A 19222-nucleotide genomic window follows, 5' to 3' on the forward strand; every position below is an offset into this window, starting at 1 on the left:
TGCAAGGCCACTGACTGGCTCAAATTAAGATATTCTTCTTTTTCTTCAGTTCTGAAGGAGATGAGCACTGGCTGGGCCTGAACTGCCCAGAAAAGCTTGTCCTGCAGAGAAGCTCACTGAGCCGCCTCCATCGCATTTTGTCCACACGAAAAACAAAACTAAAAAAGGCACCAGACCTTGAAGTCCCTTTAGCGTTGTTTACATTTTGATTTAACTTCAGAGCTGGCTTATTATTGAAACATATTCAGACAAAAGATTTGCCAATCTTTTTTAAATGTCATAATTCTGTACTGTTGTTCACAGCCACGCAACTGCGTGGTATACAGTGCCCTGCTCACACCGTTGCTCTGGTATTTAGAGGAGAGGAGTGTCAATCCTAATAGAGATACTGTTTTCACATTGCCATCCTTACAGAATCATGTTGAAGTCTTTGCAAAAGATCTATATTCTTAATTCCAAGCATATCAGAAAACACCCAGCATGCATCTCTCAGCCTTGCTCTTTTAGGCCTCCTGAAGCTTCAGACTATTTGGAAAAAAACAATATGAACAGGAGCAAATTATGGCAAAAAGTCTTTTGGACAAAAAGGTAGAAAAGTAACCAGAAGAAATAATAAAAAACCAGAAGGTAAGGACTGAGAAAGCACAGAGTGGAGGAAAGAGCATTAACTTCAGAATCACTGTGAGAGAGAAGACTGCTATACTCCTATTCGGCTCTCAAGCTCAAAGTTAAAAATATTCCCCCAAATTCTAGGGAGTTAAGTAGTTTTAAAAAAACCCTTTGAGTTTTAAAGATTTCTTCCAGTGACAGAGTTAAGCAGATCAGATTATTTATCAAAGAGAAGATCAAAAGACAACTCAGGCACTCAGTCTATAAATAGCTAAAACAGGAAAATGCTGCTTGATGAGAGGAGATAGTTCTTATATGTGTTCAACAACAGCACACACCATTCAACAGATGTAATTTGTAGCTACCAACCAAGTTAAAAAAAAATAAATATGGGTAAAGCAAATGAACTTAGGTAACTGTAGGCTTCTTCAGACCTTCTTATAAGTACAGAAATTACCACACAGTTCCTCTTTAGCCTCTGCCACAATCATTTGACCAAGACTTCCCCAGAAACAGCCTCTAATGGCCTTAAGAATCTATCCAGCTGAGCTTTAAAAAGACATTGATTCCCAACGTAAAAATTCAATCTCAAATAACTGGTCTGAGTAATATCTACTTACAGATGAAAAATAAAGCCCTTCACCACGAAAGTGATCAGATGAAATTCTATGTCTGTGTTAGACAAGATCAGAGGAGATGATGAGAATGGTATCATGTCATCACAAAACATTAAAAAAAAATAATCAAAAAGTATTTTGAGTATCCTGAAAACATATAGGGAAAGAATGGGAAGTAACTCCTTGGAGAGGTAGAAGCACATATGCCATTTAAATTACTTGCAAACGGGCATTATCCCCCGGACTAAGATTTTCAAGTGACCATTCCCACAGAAAACAGATAAATACTGTAAGTCAGCCCTTTGGTTAAAAAAAAAAAAAAAATAGAAAACAAAAGTAGAGAGTATCAAGCTACAGCAAGAGCAACTTTTTTTCAGAAGACACTGATTTAAACTATTACACAGAGGCATTCACTTTATGTCAATCCTTGCTCTCCTTTTGGAAAAAGGAGTAACAATGTTAAACTTCCCTCAAATAAACAATAATAATTAAAACCTAAATCCCATTGCCAACGGGCATTTTTTCCTTTGCATCACTAACTCAAAGATTTGACACCCTGGGAACACCCGAGCACCCTCACCTTGAAATCTTTAAGGATTTATCCTCACACAACCAGAGTGGCAGAGTGGCAAGCCAGCACTCTTCTCGCTTGAAACATGGCAGGTTGCAGCAGGTAACGATCTGGACACAGTGACAACTTCCAGGTGGTTTTTGCTGTCAGCTCCTTACAGCACATCTTTTGCTATACTGCTGCATACCGGAAAGATCAGGCGATGGACACAACTGGGTCTATTGCTACCACATGCTCATCTCGTGCCCTGGAAGGTAAACTTCCATGGAAAACAAAAGAAGGGTTTAGCTGACAGCACAGCAAGGGAAAGATCTGAGGAGCGAGCAGGCAATGCCATGGAGAAGGAACCCCTCCCCAGCACCAATACCACACATGGAAGCGCAGCAGCCACCCTCACTGCCCAGGGCACTCGAGCTGATAAGGTGAGCAAAGGCTCATCTCATTTAGGCAACAGCTCAGCTGCTTGTGGATGGTGATTTCCTTTTATCATTAACCTCCGATTACAAAAAAAAAAAAAATTATTAAAGAGACAATAACATAAAGGATCTGCACTTTTTTCAGCTTAACTTCAGCTGAATTACCAGAATGTCCCCGATAGTCTGAGAGTAAAACAAGTGTCTTTGCTCAGCTGGATTCAGTGTGGTCCTCAAGCTGCCCTGGCATGAAGGGCTGCAGCAAGCTAGTAGAGGTAGATGAAAAAATGATGGATGAAATTACTTTCCTCCACTCATTCATCCCACCTTTCAGATGGACTCTGAAAACGGGTGCTGAAAAACGAGGCATGTCACATTTGCTCCTGAACGAACCACCAGCTGCCTAGGCTGTCCCCACGGCAGCGGCAGCAGAGCAAACCCCTCCTGAGGTCCTATCCTCTTCGGAGCAGCCCACCCACTGACAGACCCTCTCCCTCCCTGCCCCAAACGCACACACCACCACCTCCAGCCACGCTTGGCCAGGCAGGCGGGAAGAGCTAAATGGGCAAAGAGTTGAGCGATGCTGAATCCCCAGGTGAGGAGAGTCAGAGAAGCAGCAGCACTGGCTAACCTCCCGCTGTAATTCATGAAAAGCAACAGGGCGCACAGGGAAAAGCAAGAGCCCAACGCAGACCGTGCAAATGCTTTTCCTGGAACAAAGTGTAAAACAAAGTCATCATTCAGATGCAAAAGATAGGGTTGAGCACTGAAACTACATAAACTCTTCATTTTTACAAACTGTACAAGTCAGACCACAGGGACTCCTCTACTTCACCATTCTTGGACACCAGTATCTTAAATACACATCTCAAAAAAACCAAAACTAAGAAATTCCCCAAAGCACACATTTTCAGTCATTTAACCATGAGTTCCAAGAAAACTTTTAAACTTAAAAAGTGTGAATCCATTCAAAACGCAGATAGTTACACTTCAAACAGCCTGAAACGGTTCAGGAAAAACATACCCTATGGCCACCATTAACTGCAGCAAGTTCCCACCGCTGGAGAGCAGAGGTTGGGGCCCCGGGTGACAAAAGGCTGGATCAGCAGTTTGGGGCTGCGGCTGGCAGCCAGGGCCCGCACGCCAAGCTCTGAGCTGGGATCAGCAAAGCGCAGTTTCTGTTTCTCCACCGCGGGAGAAGTTACGGCAGTACGTTCAGCGACACGGCAGTGCAACTGCACAAGTGGGGCAAGACGAGATGCTGCAGCACACCCCACCTCCTGCCGCGCAGAACGGGCCAAGCTGCACCCAGTACAATGTCAGCTCCCGAAACTAGCATACATCCAACACCAATACAACACATGCAAATACTAGCGTGAGAATACAGCCCAAGACAGCAGAGGTGTTCTGAGACCTTCAGGGAATTGTTTCTGGTAAGACCATGCTCTACATAACCCAAAAAGATCTCAAACGCTGACATTGGTAAGTGGAAAAAATTATTTTGTATCCAAAAAGAAGGGGAAGAATCATGCCAAAAAGTGAGATAATTAAGGTGGAGTTTAAACAACTAACAACAAATTGCTGGATTACAGAAATTTCAGAATATTTTATAAGGTTGCAGATGAGAACACTGTCTCATTTGACTGAAAACGGGTGTTGGGAAGGGATGGCCCATGCCTTTTTGCAGTCCACTGGACATATTTTTTCATTCTGCTTTTAAATAAATGCATTTGATCTCCAAGTGCTTGTACATGTTCCCAGGCTCAAAATAAGACAAAGAGGAAGTCTGTCTGTACTTCAAACAGCACTTCCTTTGACATTGCCTCTTTTCTTTCTTAAGTCTGCAAAAGCATCTTTGAATCTTAAATTAAAACAAAATCTCAAGCCTGGCATGGATACTGAAGATTACAATTGCCATGCAATCCATGAAGTGAAATGCGTATTCACGAGTTGTTCTGTCTTTTTAAAACAGGCATAAATAAATAAATAAAGCAAAGCTTACCCTACTTTACAAGACAGAATACCATGATGAAAATCAGGAAAATTCTATGTACAACAGTTAAGGAGGGAGAAGAGAAGCATATTCTTCAAAAAGGAGGAACAAAAGCATTCCACAGTCCATGCATAGAAGGAGAGAAATTAAAACAGAGATAAATTTCAAAAGATGATTGAATGGCCTGTTGAACCAGGGTCTATGGGACCAATCTCAGTGAACTCCACGGGAACTAATGACAACATTCCCACAGGAATAGGCTTGGTCTGCACAGCAGCAGAAGTTAAGTTTTACCCCTATAGCAACACAACAACTTCAGGTTTCTTCTGTTCCATAGTGTCATTCTTCTAAGTTACTGGCTTGCAGAAAATTGATTAAATCATTTTTCTATAAAGAAAATTTGATTCAATATTCTGTGTAATGTTCCTACTCAAGTTAAACCATGAGTCTCTGATCACAAAAGGCCCTTGTGAAGGGAAGAGCTAACAAAAGGAACAGATTTTCTCTTCTAAGAACAGCACAGCAATTACTATAATATTCACTTTTCTTTCAAACCTCCAAGATCTCTCTCAAAAATTCCCTTATAGTTCTATTTTAATTAAACCTATTAATTCAGACTGAGCTGAAAACACTTTAACAGACTGATAACTAAAGTGCTTCAGAGAACATGGATGTGCCAGATCTTCTCAGTTCAAATGCTCTTTTTCCATTCTCTGGATGGCACAATCCGCCTTTTTGCCAAGGGGATCAGCGTAAGATTTTCCTTTTGGGACTGGAGCTCCTCTTCGTTCCTAAGCAACAGATTTGCATAAGCTGAAGGAGCAAAGAAAAATGCTTTTCACATCATTTACTGGCCTGCCTGATTAAAGTAAAAGACAGAAGAAAGCAAACAGCAGCTGACAGACCTTTGTGCAACAGATTTGACGTACTGTTAGGCTTTCAAAAATACATCTGTGACTGGAATAAAAAAAGCTCAATAGGTGCAAAAGGGAAAACAAAAATTCCGGCACTGAATTATCCCATCCCAGCACCATAGCAAGTCCCAGAAGAATGGCCACATAATGGAAACAATTAATTTGCATTAGACTCCTACAGGGCAGCGTGGCTCACATTAACTGCTTTGCCCTGCCGTTCGAGGGGTGCAGGAGAGGAAGCAGGCTCCCAGGAGCAGACACAGATCTGGAGGAAAACATAATGCTAAAGCACAGAAAGTATTGTTTTTAGAAAATCTCAACTTCCCAAACTAAAAGCACTTCATGTTCAGTCACATGAATTTTTCACGCAACATTCTTCATTAAAGTAGCCTACATCGCTACTGGTCCAGCTCCTGTCTCCTGCAGGGAAACATCATGACAAGCAATTCCCTTCTCTTTCCACAAGCATTAACTATGTTATGACCTGACCGTGCAACCAAAGTTCAAGTGCTCAGTGACAGACCAGCCTTATCACCTCGGACGCCAAATTCTGTGCAGCATCAGATACTTCAGTAAGCAATGGCAGCACCATTTATGCAACCTAAAAGCCACGCTTTCATGAGTCAGTACTGTTTCTCCCTTCCTCCCACGCCATAATCAAGGTCAGAAGGACACCACTGCTAACAATGCTGGCATGTAGCTGAAACGGCTTACTGACACACTGACCACCGGCACTCAGATGACAATCGGTCACACTTGTCAATTAACTATAGGTGTTCCCTTCCACAAATTGAAGCACATTTCCAATGACAGGAAGGTCCGATAACCTACTATCATCACAACTGGTTACAAAGGGGAACTCTGAGGCTCTTTGGACGAAGCCTGTATCAAGACGGGTAAGCCACGGTGGGACAGAATCGCCCTTCCTGATGCCTGCCAGAAGGTTCAGGTCTACTACCTACTTCTTTTTAAAGCATCAGTAAGAAAATTCTCCCGCAATTAGAGAACGTCGCGTAATACTAGCACTCCCGTATCATAGCACAAGGCTGGAGTCGCTATATTCTTGCTAGCAAGTTAGCACAAGAGTGGGTTTATCTTTTTTTGCTGTGCTAGCAGCCAGCAGTAGCACATGGATGAGCACATACTAATTCAACTGCAGCAGCACCTGCAGTGGACAACGCAGCAAGTAATCACCAGGTATTTCAATAGCAGCCTGGCTAGTACTATGCATCTGCAATATCATTCCACATCTTGAAACTTTGGAGGAGAGATGCGACAACCCAATGATAAAAACATAGGGTCAAATGCTATCCCCAAGCAGGGAATCTCAAGTGTAGTGCGATACATGCACTTCAAAAATGGGAAACCGATTCTGCTTGTTGCCACTTGTTTTATTTGAGAATCCATTACAATGATATGGGAGAAGCCTAACCCTGTAAAGTTTGCTCCAAAGGCATCCCACACATGTGAACACAGAGGGAGGGCCTGTCACTGCAGCTTGGTCTGCAGCACACAACCCCCTCTGCAATGGCACTTGTGCTACAAGAATTCACAGAGGGGTTTTTCTTGGTTTGTTTTATCTATGTACTTAAGCCTGAAGCCCAAGATACAAGTCGCCAATATAAAATAAAACTCAAAAATCTGTGATTAGTGGAGCTAGAGGGGGCTTTTGTTGATTTACTAATTAATGCTTACATTTTTTTCATGTTCACTCAGAATACTAACTCAGCTCTGTATTAATCCTAAACTTACATATTAAAAACCCTTCCACAGTATTTGGCCTCTCTTCAGGCTGGAATGAAGTCAAAAGATTTAACTGTTGTCTCATTCTAGGTTAGATGTGCTGAGATCTGTTTTGCTACACTTATTTGCCTCACCCCTTTAACACTCCCCCGATACTACATCTTTGAGTTGCATCAGCTGCAGCTTATGTTTTGCTTGTCCTTCAACTTCCAGTTCTTTCTTTTTATTGCTTCTTGACTCCCTCCCTCCCCTTCTCTTTTTCATGTTCTTTTTCTCTCACCCAGTTCACTCCTCCCCTCCCCTATTGTTTAATTTTCTCTTCTTGTTTTGCTGCTTTGGACATTTTGCTGTGCTGCTGCTATCTCCTGCAGCTGTCCTCAACAGGCATTTTCTTCCATACTTCTGTTTCTGATTCTTCCTGCTGCTGCATGGGTGTGTTAGGAAGCAATGCTGCACGGCATTGCTTTGGGCAAGACTAAAGTTTAGCACTGAAGCACAGTGCTTCTGGCATGTTCAGCAGTTGTGAAGAGCTCTCTCGTTTCTTAGCAAGGGGAAGTTTCCCAACATAAGGATTCTGCAAAGAACAAGGAAAGAAGCAGCAAGAGCAATAACTACCCCGGAAAGAAGAGAAGAAAGCACGTGCGCTTGGCCTTAACCCAGCATTGCTCAGACACAGCACCTTTCATCCTGCAGAAAGACTACTGTCACAGATTGCTCATGCCTATTCAACATGGGTTTCGTTGGTTGTCCTTCGTATTTGGTGGGGGGGACTGCTCTTACTTTAATCAAAAAGGGTGCACCCGTGTGCATATGCTGAATGGAGCAGTGGATGGTGGGCTGAGCATCAGTCTGTCACATCACAGGTGAGGGAGGTGAGCCACAAAGATTGAAAAACCAGACTCCAGAGTATTTAGATTTCGATCTAAGCAACAATACAACCCCTCAGCCTTGGACAAGCTGTTTATTTAAGCATGTGACTTCTTGAACTGTACTTTCATTTCACAAGACTGGGGAGAAATAAAGAAACAAGACTGGGGAGAAATAAAGAAAAAAAAAAAATGTTTTCTCAGGGGAGAGAGAGAGCACGCACTCTCTTCTTGAGCCCATTTCCAGACATGGTTGCTCCAAGGTCAGTCTCACTGCTTCTCGGCGGAGCCTGCCCAGCAGCAGCCCCTGCCCGTGGGGAGGCCACCAGCCACAGCACTGCTGGGGGCAGCTGCCCAGGTCAAAGCAGCCCCCCAAGTCTCCCTTCCGCAGCGCCTCAGCATTATGCATCCAGCTCCATCTTACAGCACATGTCCCCCGTGACATGACAGACGTTAATTATATCCAGCGAGTTTTTTCAATGCAGACCTGCGGGTGAAGCTCTGGCTTCGGCACTGACTTATTTTAAGTGTAAAAAGTGAACAAATGCTTCAATAAAAATGACTCTAAAACAGAGGCTGTGTGCTGTCATTCCCACTCCTGCCCTCTACCTGAAAGTACTTACTAAATCAACAATGCAACTCTCTCAACTTTCATTTAGGCAAAAAAAAGTTACACTACTTTATCTGAAAAATAAGTTTGAAGATATTTTAGGCAAATTTGTACTGTTTGTGCTTAAAAGTAGCTTTTTATTTAATAGCAAACACAGTACAAGACTAATGCACAATTTTGCAAAATTACAGTATTTAAGAAAACACAGGCTTCAGAAGCTGTTAAAAAAAATGTACCACTACGTGCATTTCAGGCAGGAGAGGGAAAATCGGACAAGAAGCAAGTTATAATTTAATAGTTCTCTTAAAAAATTAAGGAAATACTACAGGACAGGGCGAAGGAGAAAAAGCAAATAGCTTTCAGTTTCTTAAGCTTTCTTTCTCCTCTAAAAGAGCTCATCATCTGTAACATTTTATACAATACATGAAAATATGCAGTTGCAGTGAAAATTCATCAAAAGCTTTACTTCTGAGATCAGCTGACAAGCATCCATATCCATCTTGAGCAATGTGTCATGATAGCATTCAGAATATACAATTCAGTGCACTCTCCTTATTGATTTAATACCATCAGTGAATCCACTTAAAATGATTAGAGCTATACTGAAGGAAGACTGTAAATCAAGTTCAGGTCTTTATTTCAGGTTTTCTTCTTCAGGTTTTTATTTCCTAACAAAGTGTCCATGCCCCTATCAGAATTAAAGTATTTCGAAGTGACATAGAGCACTACCATATTTTTATCTAAGCCATGGAAACAAATCTCTTGTGTACCTGTAGGGCATAAAGTAAGGATCACCAAAAGCTCCTTGTACCATTTACACAGCTGGAATCATTACTTAGCATGTCAACTCTTGAGACTCATGTCCTAACATAAAACCCCAGTACTGGTTTTGAAATCTGAGTATTTGTTTCTAAAACCAAAAGCACCATTTATTTATTTTCTTTTACTTAATATGGTATTGATTCATAAGAACATTACTGACACTCAACCCTGCTAATCATTTGTAGAGAGTGTCATCTAATAAGCATAAGTCTACATACTCTCTGAAGTCTTAAGGTACCTTTTGGTGGAGGGAGGGGAGGGGAAATGGCATTTTTTTGCTCCAAATGAGTAATTCTTGGCTTTAAAAAGTTGCTTGGTCATTCTACTACCTCCTGACCAACATTCCTGAAAACCAGACCTGCAGAAACCAGCCCTGTGAGAGGCTTGCTGAGAGACACACCGTTAAACTGAGAAAATCTCCCAACATCTGGTCCAAGCATGGAGAAACCATGCAATTTCACTCCACAAGTAACTGCTTTGTAAACCAGGGGAAGGGGAGGCACCACAGCCTGCTGTCCTGGCATTTACCTCTAACAAAAGCAAGAACAGAAGCGTCAGTTCCTCACGTGTTAGTGTTACCCAATTATTTGAAATAAGAAAAGCTTTATTAAAGTTAGTAGGTAGAACCTCCCCTCCTGGGGAGGTCATTCACTTTAAGCTGCGCCTGTGCCAGGGCACCTGTCCCAGCAGCACACAGGCAGAAACAGAGAGCAGCCACCCAACTGAAAGACCACCACGTTCACCTTTACTTCTCTCACGTTATTGAGAAGAGTTTAACGGGGACCTCGCTGTGTGACTTGGAGGGTTGCAAATCCACACCTGGCAGACCACAGCTGGGTAAGTCCCATGCAGGGAGCGCCTAGCAAGCAGCTCATTTGGCTATGAAGGGATTTCCATCCCAAGAGCCCTCCCTGAGCTCAGTGCCTCACCAGGCTGTGAGATTGATGCCCCGTTTGGGTCCCTGAGAGCAGGAGCAAAGTGCTAGTGGGATGAAACAGCTACAGAAAATGTGGGGAAGGGAAATGGCAGCACAGCACAAGCGCTGCTCCTAGCCATCCCTGGGACCACCACCTTCCAGACGTGGAGGCTTGGAGAGCTGGGCTCCCTCCCCAGCCAGATCTGCTCTCAACTCTGATGCCCACAACCTTAAATCACCTCCCCTACAATGGTCTTTCTCTAGGAAGGCTACACAGCTATAAATTCACTTGCTGTCCTGCTGACGGTCAGCCTGAGGGGAGGGGAGCGTCTACCGAGGTGGCAAATGCCTGACAATTCTTTGTGCCATACCCACCTTTACCAGGACCCTACTTTTTACAGTTAGAAGTCCAAGACTGCCACTTTCCCCAAAAAACACTGAACTGTTTGAAGACAGGATTTTCTCCACAATGCACACATTTATGAATGCACATATATTTACAGACATAATAGAGGTAGAGAGCAAACAGTACGTACTGACACAGAGAAAACCTTTTAAGCCCCATGAAGGAAACAAGTGTCAGGGTTTTTTGCCGGTGTGCTTACGAGAGATAAGGAACTATCCAAAAGATGAGTTACAACATTTTTGGTGCCAAGAGATAGAAAGATTATCTGCTGTTTTGCACCCTCTGCCTTCCTGTAGCAAGTCTCATCAATGCATCATACATTAATTTTACCACTAGAAAGGCAGGTGATATGGGTTAATGGAATTATACTTAAACCAAGCAAATCAATACACACTCTCAGTTGTCAGCATTACACAGCAAAGTATACCCCCGAGCCCTACAAATGTCAGCTTCTAATGGCAGATGCATAGTAAAGAAGAATCCTAAACTGACAATCCATAGCTTAAAATGTAAGTACCATTACTAAGTTCTCAGTAAGTTTTTGTAGGTATACAGTCATATTTCACAATTCTGAAATGTCCTTCTTTCATGTTACTGTGTCAGAGCTGCACGCACGGCACAAAAAAAGGACAAATATAGGTGGCCTTCATTTGTTATGTATTCAAATAACAACGTAGCCAAAAACTAACAAAATGCCCTGCAAGAGTAAGGTCTGCCAGAGGCCACTTATAACAAGGTATATGTTCTAAATATCAATAGTTTCCATATCTGTTACATTTACTACTCCCTCACTGTACGATCTAACTGAAGGCACGTCCAAATGGAAGCTCAGGACTGTTTAAATCAATCACATTCCCAAGTGCATGGATGGATCCACCCAAACCACTTCCCTGGCCATTCACGCTTGGTTTGTGTCAAGCTCCTGCAGCATCCTTAGCTAAACAAGCACTTAATTTGGTTCAAGAATAATTGCTTATTAAGTTGGGGTTTGCCATAGTAACTACAGCTATTTAAAAATACATAAACAACAAGAATTCAGAAACTTGCACTCTCACTATTTCAAAAGAAGCTAAATCAATCATATGGTTGACTTCTGATTCACTATGGTATAACATGCTGCCCAACACTGAAGTTTACTTTACTTGTTGGTACGGTAAAGGAACCACATGAAGAACTTGCCCGGAGAAGGCAGAGCAATGACTGTAAAATGAAACCATCTTGATGCGCACATAAATATGTGTGGAAATGATACTAAAGTTAATTTTCTTTTGTATAGCATTGCAAGCAATTCTAGCAGCTTTCGGGCCAAAGGATGAATAAAACTGAATCAAAGAAAAGGAGCTTGGGGGGGGGTGGGTGGGGGTGGTGTTCCACCTTTTTTTCCAACTTTGCAGCTCCAACCCAACCACCCTGAAGCTTCCACCTCAGCCTGAATATTTCAGAACTCTTCGAGAAACAAAATGAAAAATAAAAATCTGATGATTCTAAGAGGATAGTTATTACAAGATTGTGAAACCTACCCTCTGGAACCAGCCACCTTGCAAGGCACCTCTCTCACAGAATGAATAAACAAAGTACTAACCAAAGCTAAGGAGTATATCAGACACACTTCTAAACATAAAACACATAGCTGGAACAGATACCTGTTAATTATTTAATTAAGCTTTAGAGTCTGTGTAATGGGTCAAGAGAATTTGTAGGTTCAAGCCCAGGGGCCGATTCCCACCTAAGGCAAACCGAAGAAACAAGAATTTTGTTAATGAATGCTTTGGATATTATAAATACATCACGAAAGGACTACCAGCTTTTGTAAGTCAGACATTCAGGAGTAAAGAACTGAAAAGTCTGGACTGTTTGCGGAAGGTGCCCTTTCTTATAATGTAGATTTATTTTTTTCAAACAACTTATGTAATTCAGCTTCACTTGGGTTTAAATATTGTGGTATCTATTAAGTCAGAAGTTTTAAGTTAACGCTGCTGAACACATTTCAAACACCACTCCACTATCCTCATCATGACCCTCAACAGGAATTGACCAAACCCAAGCTCTGTAAACAAAACACACAAAGTCTTACTCATCTTCAGCGGGGCAGTTGTGGGGGAGGGGGTTCTTGTTTATTTTTTCTAAGAATCTGAGAGGTTTATTCTTAAAAAAATAATTTAAAATTAGGTGTAGCAATCTGAAAACCACAAAGTACAATTGAGATATTCTGTCAATAACATCATCTTTTACCAAAAAAATTTAAAAATTCAAGCTGTTGCAGAGAAAGCCTACTGTACATTTCTTGGAGGGCAAGCTGAGCGTGCTTTGACGATACTGGAACTCAGCCTTCCTGCTGTATCCCAATGCTGTACAGGCTGCTTCCGAATTCCTCCTCCTCCTTCCTGGCAGCTACAGAGACACTGGCTGCCTACACCAGCCAGACTTCAGAGACCAGTTGTCTGGGAAGGCTTAAAGAGCCTTTTGCATTAGATCAGGAGAAACTCTGTGTTTACAAATGCAAAAAAGAGGTTTTAAAAGATAAAAGTAGGGCTTAAGTAAAGCCAAGAACCAGAACACTTAAGTAAGGACTAGCAATGTATTTTCTAGCATATAGCTCAGAGATACTCAGTCTGAGCATAAAACAGTTTGTGTAAGTGCAATTAATATAAACATAATCCAGAGATCGCAGAATTGCATTGCGGTATTATTAGAAGTTCCACTTTGAAAAACAGGCTAACCAGCAACACTGCATATGTATGTGTTCAGTAAGTTCATTATAATAAAGTTATGGCAAATAAGTAACTGGAATGCAATAAGGACTGGAGTCGCTCATTAGCCTACACTTTCCATCTCCCACAGTTTACAGCAAAGCGTGGTATGACCTTCTAATTAAGGAGAAATTCCTCCAGACAGCTTGCCTCCCCCTCCAATGTGTGCTCTCCAGCCACCACTTCAGGCAGACTGGCTGCATCCCACAAAGACAAGTTCCTCCTAACAGCCTCCCTGGCACAAACAACTATTTACATGTCTAAATGCTACTCAAACCTGTCATCAAACGGCGCGGGAATAAAAATCAAGGCAATGAGAGCCTACCAAGGGGCAAAGACGATTAGCAGAGTCCCCGATGAACTAGAGGAATACTCAGACGGATGAAGTGTGAGTGTGCAGTGCCCATCTCTTTGCTCATCAGGGACAGGTGGGAGAGGGAGGGGGTACCAGACCATCCATTTGGGGAGTTCCATGCCTACGTTGCTGCTCTCACTGCAGCAGTTATTTTAACTGTACAAAACTCAACTGCCTCAAGAGGAAGTTACTCTATGGCCTCAGACAGAGACTGGGTCATCTCCTTCACCTGAAGAGCGGGATGAACTTGCACAGGGCTTTTTCCTTTTATTTTCCCCATCTAATCCGCTCCCGGACAGCCTAGGAAGCACAACTGCGACGGCTCCTGTGTTAGAGGCACGGGCTACGCGTGAGAGAGAACAACTCGGACCCCGCACCCAGAAGAAAGACTAGAATCAGCCTTTGGGTAACCACCCTTGAGGCTTCACCCGCTGCCGGGGCCCGCCTGAGGGGGCGGCCACCTGCCCGCTGCCGACAGCCGCCTCGCAGCGCCCGGCCAAGCCGCCGCCCGACCCTTCCCGCCGCAGCAGCGCCTCCGAGGCGACGCCCGGCACCCCGGGGCCCGGCTCCGCCCGAGCAGCGGGAGCCCCCGCGGCGGCCCCGCGCCCCCGCGGCGGGGCGGGGCGGGCCGGGCCCGGCCCCGCAGCTCGGCGGGCCGCAGCCTGCTGCGAGGGGGTCAGCGCAGGGGCGCGCCAAAAACAGAGCGGGGGGCATAAGCAGAACAACAGTAAGCGTATGGGGCTCGCGGCCACCAGCGAGGTGCGCGGAGGGGGCGCCGGGCCGTCAGGCGCCGCGGAGAAAGCGCCTATAGACGGGGGAGGGGGGTGAAGCCGCGCCCGGAGCCGCGGAGTCGCCGCCGCAGGGACGGCCCCCGCCCCGCGGGCAGGCCGCTCCGGGCCCGGTGAAGCGCTGCTCACCCGCTCGCCGCCGGCTCCCGGGAACGGCGTTGCCCGGCGGCGGGAGGAGCCCGTCTCTCTGTCTGCCCGTCCGTCCGCCCGCGGGCTCCGCCTGGCTCGGCCCGGCCCGTCCGCTGCCGCCGAGGGTCGCGTTGGCCCGGCCACTCCGCTCCTGGGCCACGCCTGGTGGGGAGTTTCCTGTCTGAGTCACTTCAACCGGGAGCTGCGCAGGGAAACACCCTTCCTGCCGCTCCAGCTCCTCCTCCCGCCTCATCCCAAACCTGCCGCCCCTTCCCCCCCGCAGGCTCCGGCTCGGGCTCCGGCTCCTCCTCCTCCCTGGGGAGCCGGGAGCCGTCCCGGGTTCTGCCGGAGGCGGCAGAGCTGCACGCTCGGCTGCCACGGCGTGATCCGTCTCTCGGCTTTTAATGAAGGCGGCCTTTTCTGGGGCATACGCACAGGGAAATCTATACATAAGACGACGAATCTATATTTAAGACTACCGTGCCCCCGTCGTACTTGTACACAAACCAGAGGAAGTCCGATCCTGCGCCTCTGTTCAAGCGGGGCCCGCTTGAACCACCGTGAGAGCCCCCCGTAGGGAAATGCAGCGCCCGGGGGACTCCGGGGTCGGCAGTAACCGGTCACTTACTTTTTTCCACTGTACCGTTTTGGCGGGATTGCGAGGGAAAGAGCCCAGGAGTAAGGATGGAGGACCTAACCTTAAAGAAGCAAAAGGTATCCCCTAGGAAACCCTTCTAAAGGTCCTCTAGAGGGTGCTCATGCATGTCTTTTTCGTGTTTGAAATGCCACTGTTCGTTGACAGTGAAAATAGAAAACACAAGAAGGGCTGTTTTCCCCTGGCCGTTGACAACATTCCACTTGCATTTTTCTGTAAAACACAACAAACACATATATACTTGCTCATTTTAAACTTTGCTTACCTGTTCCACATAATGTTCTCCTACTTCAAGTTCTGTTTTTCTTTTATTTCTTCAAGATTCATCTAATGAACTTGATGCTGCACAACAAAATGAAACTGCTAGCTCTTTTTCACTAAAGTTTGTCGAGGTTGTTCTTTCCATCCACTATTTTATGGCAGACAGAACCCACAAACCTACTCAATGTAGGGGTTACAGTCAGTTGAGCGCATGGGAACTTCCCAACAATTTTTCCTCAAAGCCTATTTGCTTGTATTTGACCGCTTTTAAGTTGCATCCAACATTTTACTTACTCGCGAGAATCCTCTCTAATCGTTAGCAAGCTCCACAGTACTGCTGTAGCAAGCAATTTTAGGTCTCTTTCAACAGCTGTTAGCAGGATGCATACTATTAATGCTTTTTGTGCTGAGAACAAAGTAATTATTCCTTTACTTCATTTATTGCTTTTTTTCAAACAAGTTTCCCTGTATTAAGTTTCCTTAACTAGCCTTTTTGTAATAGCATCAACAAGAAAGCCTTGGGAAAGTGAGAATAAGTTGCTAAACCCCCTGAATTCTCCTTATTTCAAGTACTCTACTCCAATTATTCCACCCATTCTGTATCATCAAGAATTGACACAGCTTGTGGAGAAGTTATGCATCATTTCAAAATGTTATTGTTACCATTTCATCATATCACAGACACATCTTCACAGTCCTATTTTTCCCAGGGCTGCATTATCGTCTTTTCCATGAAGCAGTTTCTTTTCTAGGATATGGCTGCTTATTCGTCTCTGACTGTTTGTATATATTTGTAAGTATTTTGAGTGCACATACCAAATGAATTAATTTCACCCATCACAGCTCCTTATCAGCCTAGCTTCTAAACCCAGCTCAGTCAAAACTATAAAACACAACCAGGGGTGGATGCTTCGGTTTCTAAAATGACAGCCGACACTGTCCAATGCAATCCACCCTACGCCCTTTTCCACAAACTTGTGCTGGGGGCAACGAGCTCGCTAAAGTAAAGAATAACTCACCTTTGTAAGGAGGTTTGGTTTTGTTTCCTTGTCCTGAGTGAGTGCAAATTCAGAACAGCCTTGTCTTAATGCAGCCACTTGGCCTACATCAGTAGTGAGACCTCTCTTAGCAAGCCACAACGGAGCAGGGAGGACAGGGAACTTGCTCTAAGTCAAGCCAAAAGCTCCCAGTGAGATCTGATCAACAGCAGCTTGCCCCCAGGTGGGCAACGCTTCGTTTTGCAGTGCTCCCGTGAAAGACTGCCACCGCAGCTCCGGTACTTGCCAAAGGCCACCTGGTGCCAGGAGCAGCTGCTTTGTATGAAAGCAAGGCACTGCCAACTGGTGCCACACTGTCCTAGCAGTAACAGCTTGTCCTAAGGATTGCCTGATGCCCCAGGTCTTGCTATGCTCCTAAAGTAACAGAGTGGGTGAAGGACCTACTTCCCCACTGCTGGAGCAATTTGCTCTTGATCAACATTCCCATACTCAAGTTTATAGCTACCCATAAGGTCAGATAAAAAAACACTGATGATGATATGCAGCTAGTCAAGATTTGTGTTGCTTTTCTATTATTATACTGGAATTATATTATTATACTGGAATTAGAGGACAATCACATTTTACCATCTGGATGTCTATGTTTTCATGTAACATGAGTCATGCTTATCAGAACCGTTTTAAAAGAGCCCACATCACACCAATCCAGCTGCCTGATTTAATTCTGTAATGCCTCCACAACTCCCTGCTCTTTCCACTCTTGTACAATTTCAGTACTGCAATGACAGTACTTGAGTAAAGGCATTCAGTGGCTCTCCATGACCTGCTTCTCCCTCTACCGTATCCATTCTTCTTAATTATTCTTGCCACACTGAATGCGGGCCTTCTGGGCCTAGCTAAAGATACATGTATCTACACATTCCTGATCAAGACGTTAGCTGATCTCCTATCCACTGGAAGTTAGGTGTGGTTTTTATGAGGCCGATGGCTAGACTTAGGATCTCAAACAGCCCTTTCTTGGGTGGTATTTATTCAAACCTGATATTTAATCTGTGCCTGCCAATGATGTTTAGCGAGATCTATAACACTGATGTATCATGCTCCTGGCACTTTATGTACCCTACACCTAAACCAGATGAACATCAGATAATATGGTAGTAACAAGCTTAATGCAATTGTCTGAAGACTAGATAAGCCTTTGTTCAAGGCACTATGCTAGCCATAGACATCCACAAGTCTACTTCCTGAATTCCAGCTATTTTCATTTTAACTTCTTTCTTTGGGCTCTATTTATCCAAAGTCAATGAAAGAAAGTCTTCTGCAGGAGCCCACAGGAATCCATGGAAGAGTTCCATTCCACAGCAGTCTGAGAGCTTCAACAGGAATCTTGTGGTCCTGCCAACGAGGTGTCTGCTATGTCTAAGATGCTGATGTACCCTCTGGTTTTGCACCTTTCCACTCAGATTAAGCTTAATAGCATATCTAGCTGCCTTTTTTTTTTTCTTTTAACTTGCTGAGTCCACAGAGATCTTATCATCCACAGAAAGGACATAAGGCAACACAGGAAACTGTCATGACCTGACACAGAAAGGTATTTATGAAGCCACAACGGGCAATGGCCGCAGTGACCCCAAGAACAGGACATCATGCAAAATTGCAAAAGTCAGCACAGACTTCATTTTGTGTCAGATGTGGTAAATGGTTTAAAGCATAACAAGCCTATGAAGAGATTATGTGCTTCCACACTACATATAGCAAACCCGTTGTTTCAGCTCTCAGGAGGAGACAGGCACCTATGTAAATGGAACAGCACCTGGGAGTTTAAGTAGAAGAGAGTGAGCAGGAAGCAGCAACTGTCTCAGAGGTCTCAATGAGCAGCCAGCTCAGAAAGCGAGAACCTGCCCACAGTAGGAAGCCTGGCCAGCTAGTAAAGACATAACTCCTACCATCACTCCTACCAGGAGCTCTCTGCTTCACAAGGCCTTATGCAAATGCAGAGTGATCCGGTCACCCACACCTACCTCTGGCTCTAGGAAAAGCGATTCCTACCCCTGAGAGCACGTGCCACCAAGAGCCCAGCTGCCAACAGCAAGCGTGCTGCACGTTCATAAATACTCATTAGGACATGACAAGATGTGCAGCTCTCTGGTTCCGATTTCCCTCCTAGTGCTGAATGCCACTATCTCAAAAGGATCTGAGCAAGCAGGGTTTCCTAGTTCTGCTTTCCAGCTCCCTGAAATGCTAGACAAACGTTCTGTTGCTAATTCAGAGGGATTTAACTCTTTATCTGTAAAATGGCCCCATGTCCCCCCACCCTGTTTCCCAAAAACGCTGCATGCTGTGCTGCCAACCATGCCAGAGTCCACCCACCAACTTCCTGACAGACAAGAACAAGCATTAAATCCCTTCTTGATTCTATTCCAAATTACATTCATTTTGCTCTTGCAGGACATCAGTATAGAAACTAGGGTACAGATGTTAGGCAATTCATCCGACTCGCTCTTCACCCCAGCCCTGTCCCTCTAAAGCTAGTAACTTTATTAGCTATCTAGACCCCAAAACCTGTGATCCCCTACAGTCTTCCCAGCAATAAATGCACAATGCAGCAACAAGCCACTGCACAATCCAATAAATATGAATTGTATCAGTGAGAAAAGGTTTTTCTTTAAGTGTGCAAAAGAGTATAGGAGGAAAGCTGGAAAATTTGTAAATCTCTATAGTTAATAAGATTAAAAAGCACATCAGAGGGATTTTTAAATATTTTAAAATCAGCTTGCAATTTAGAGATGCTATCTTTAATCCATGC

The 19222-nt window shown here is 44.3% G+C and overlaps 1 protein-coding gene across 1 annotated transcript in view; it reads right to left on the reverse strand.

Moving 5' to 3' along the window:
* Positions 1-14533, reverse strand: part of CYFIP1 (cytoplasmic FMR1 interacting protein 1) — a 78422-nt gene extending 63889 nt beyond the window's left edge. The window contains exon 1 of the mRNA XM_059820471.1: positions 14503-14533. The gene's annotated coding sequence lies outside the window, so the exon portion shown is untranslated. The remainder of the gene's footprint in view (positions 1-14502) is intronic.
* Between the last annotated feature and the right edge of the window lie 4689 nt (positions 14534-19222).

This window comes from Gavia stellata, chromosome 1 (genome assembly GCF_030936135.1).
Source record: "Gavia stellata isolate bGavSte3 chromosome 1, bGavSte3.hap2, whole genome shotgun sequence".
NCBI lineage: Eukaryota > Metazoa > Chordata > Aves > Gaviiformes > Gaviidae > Gavia > Gavia stellata.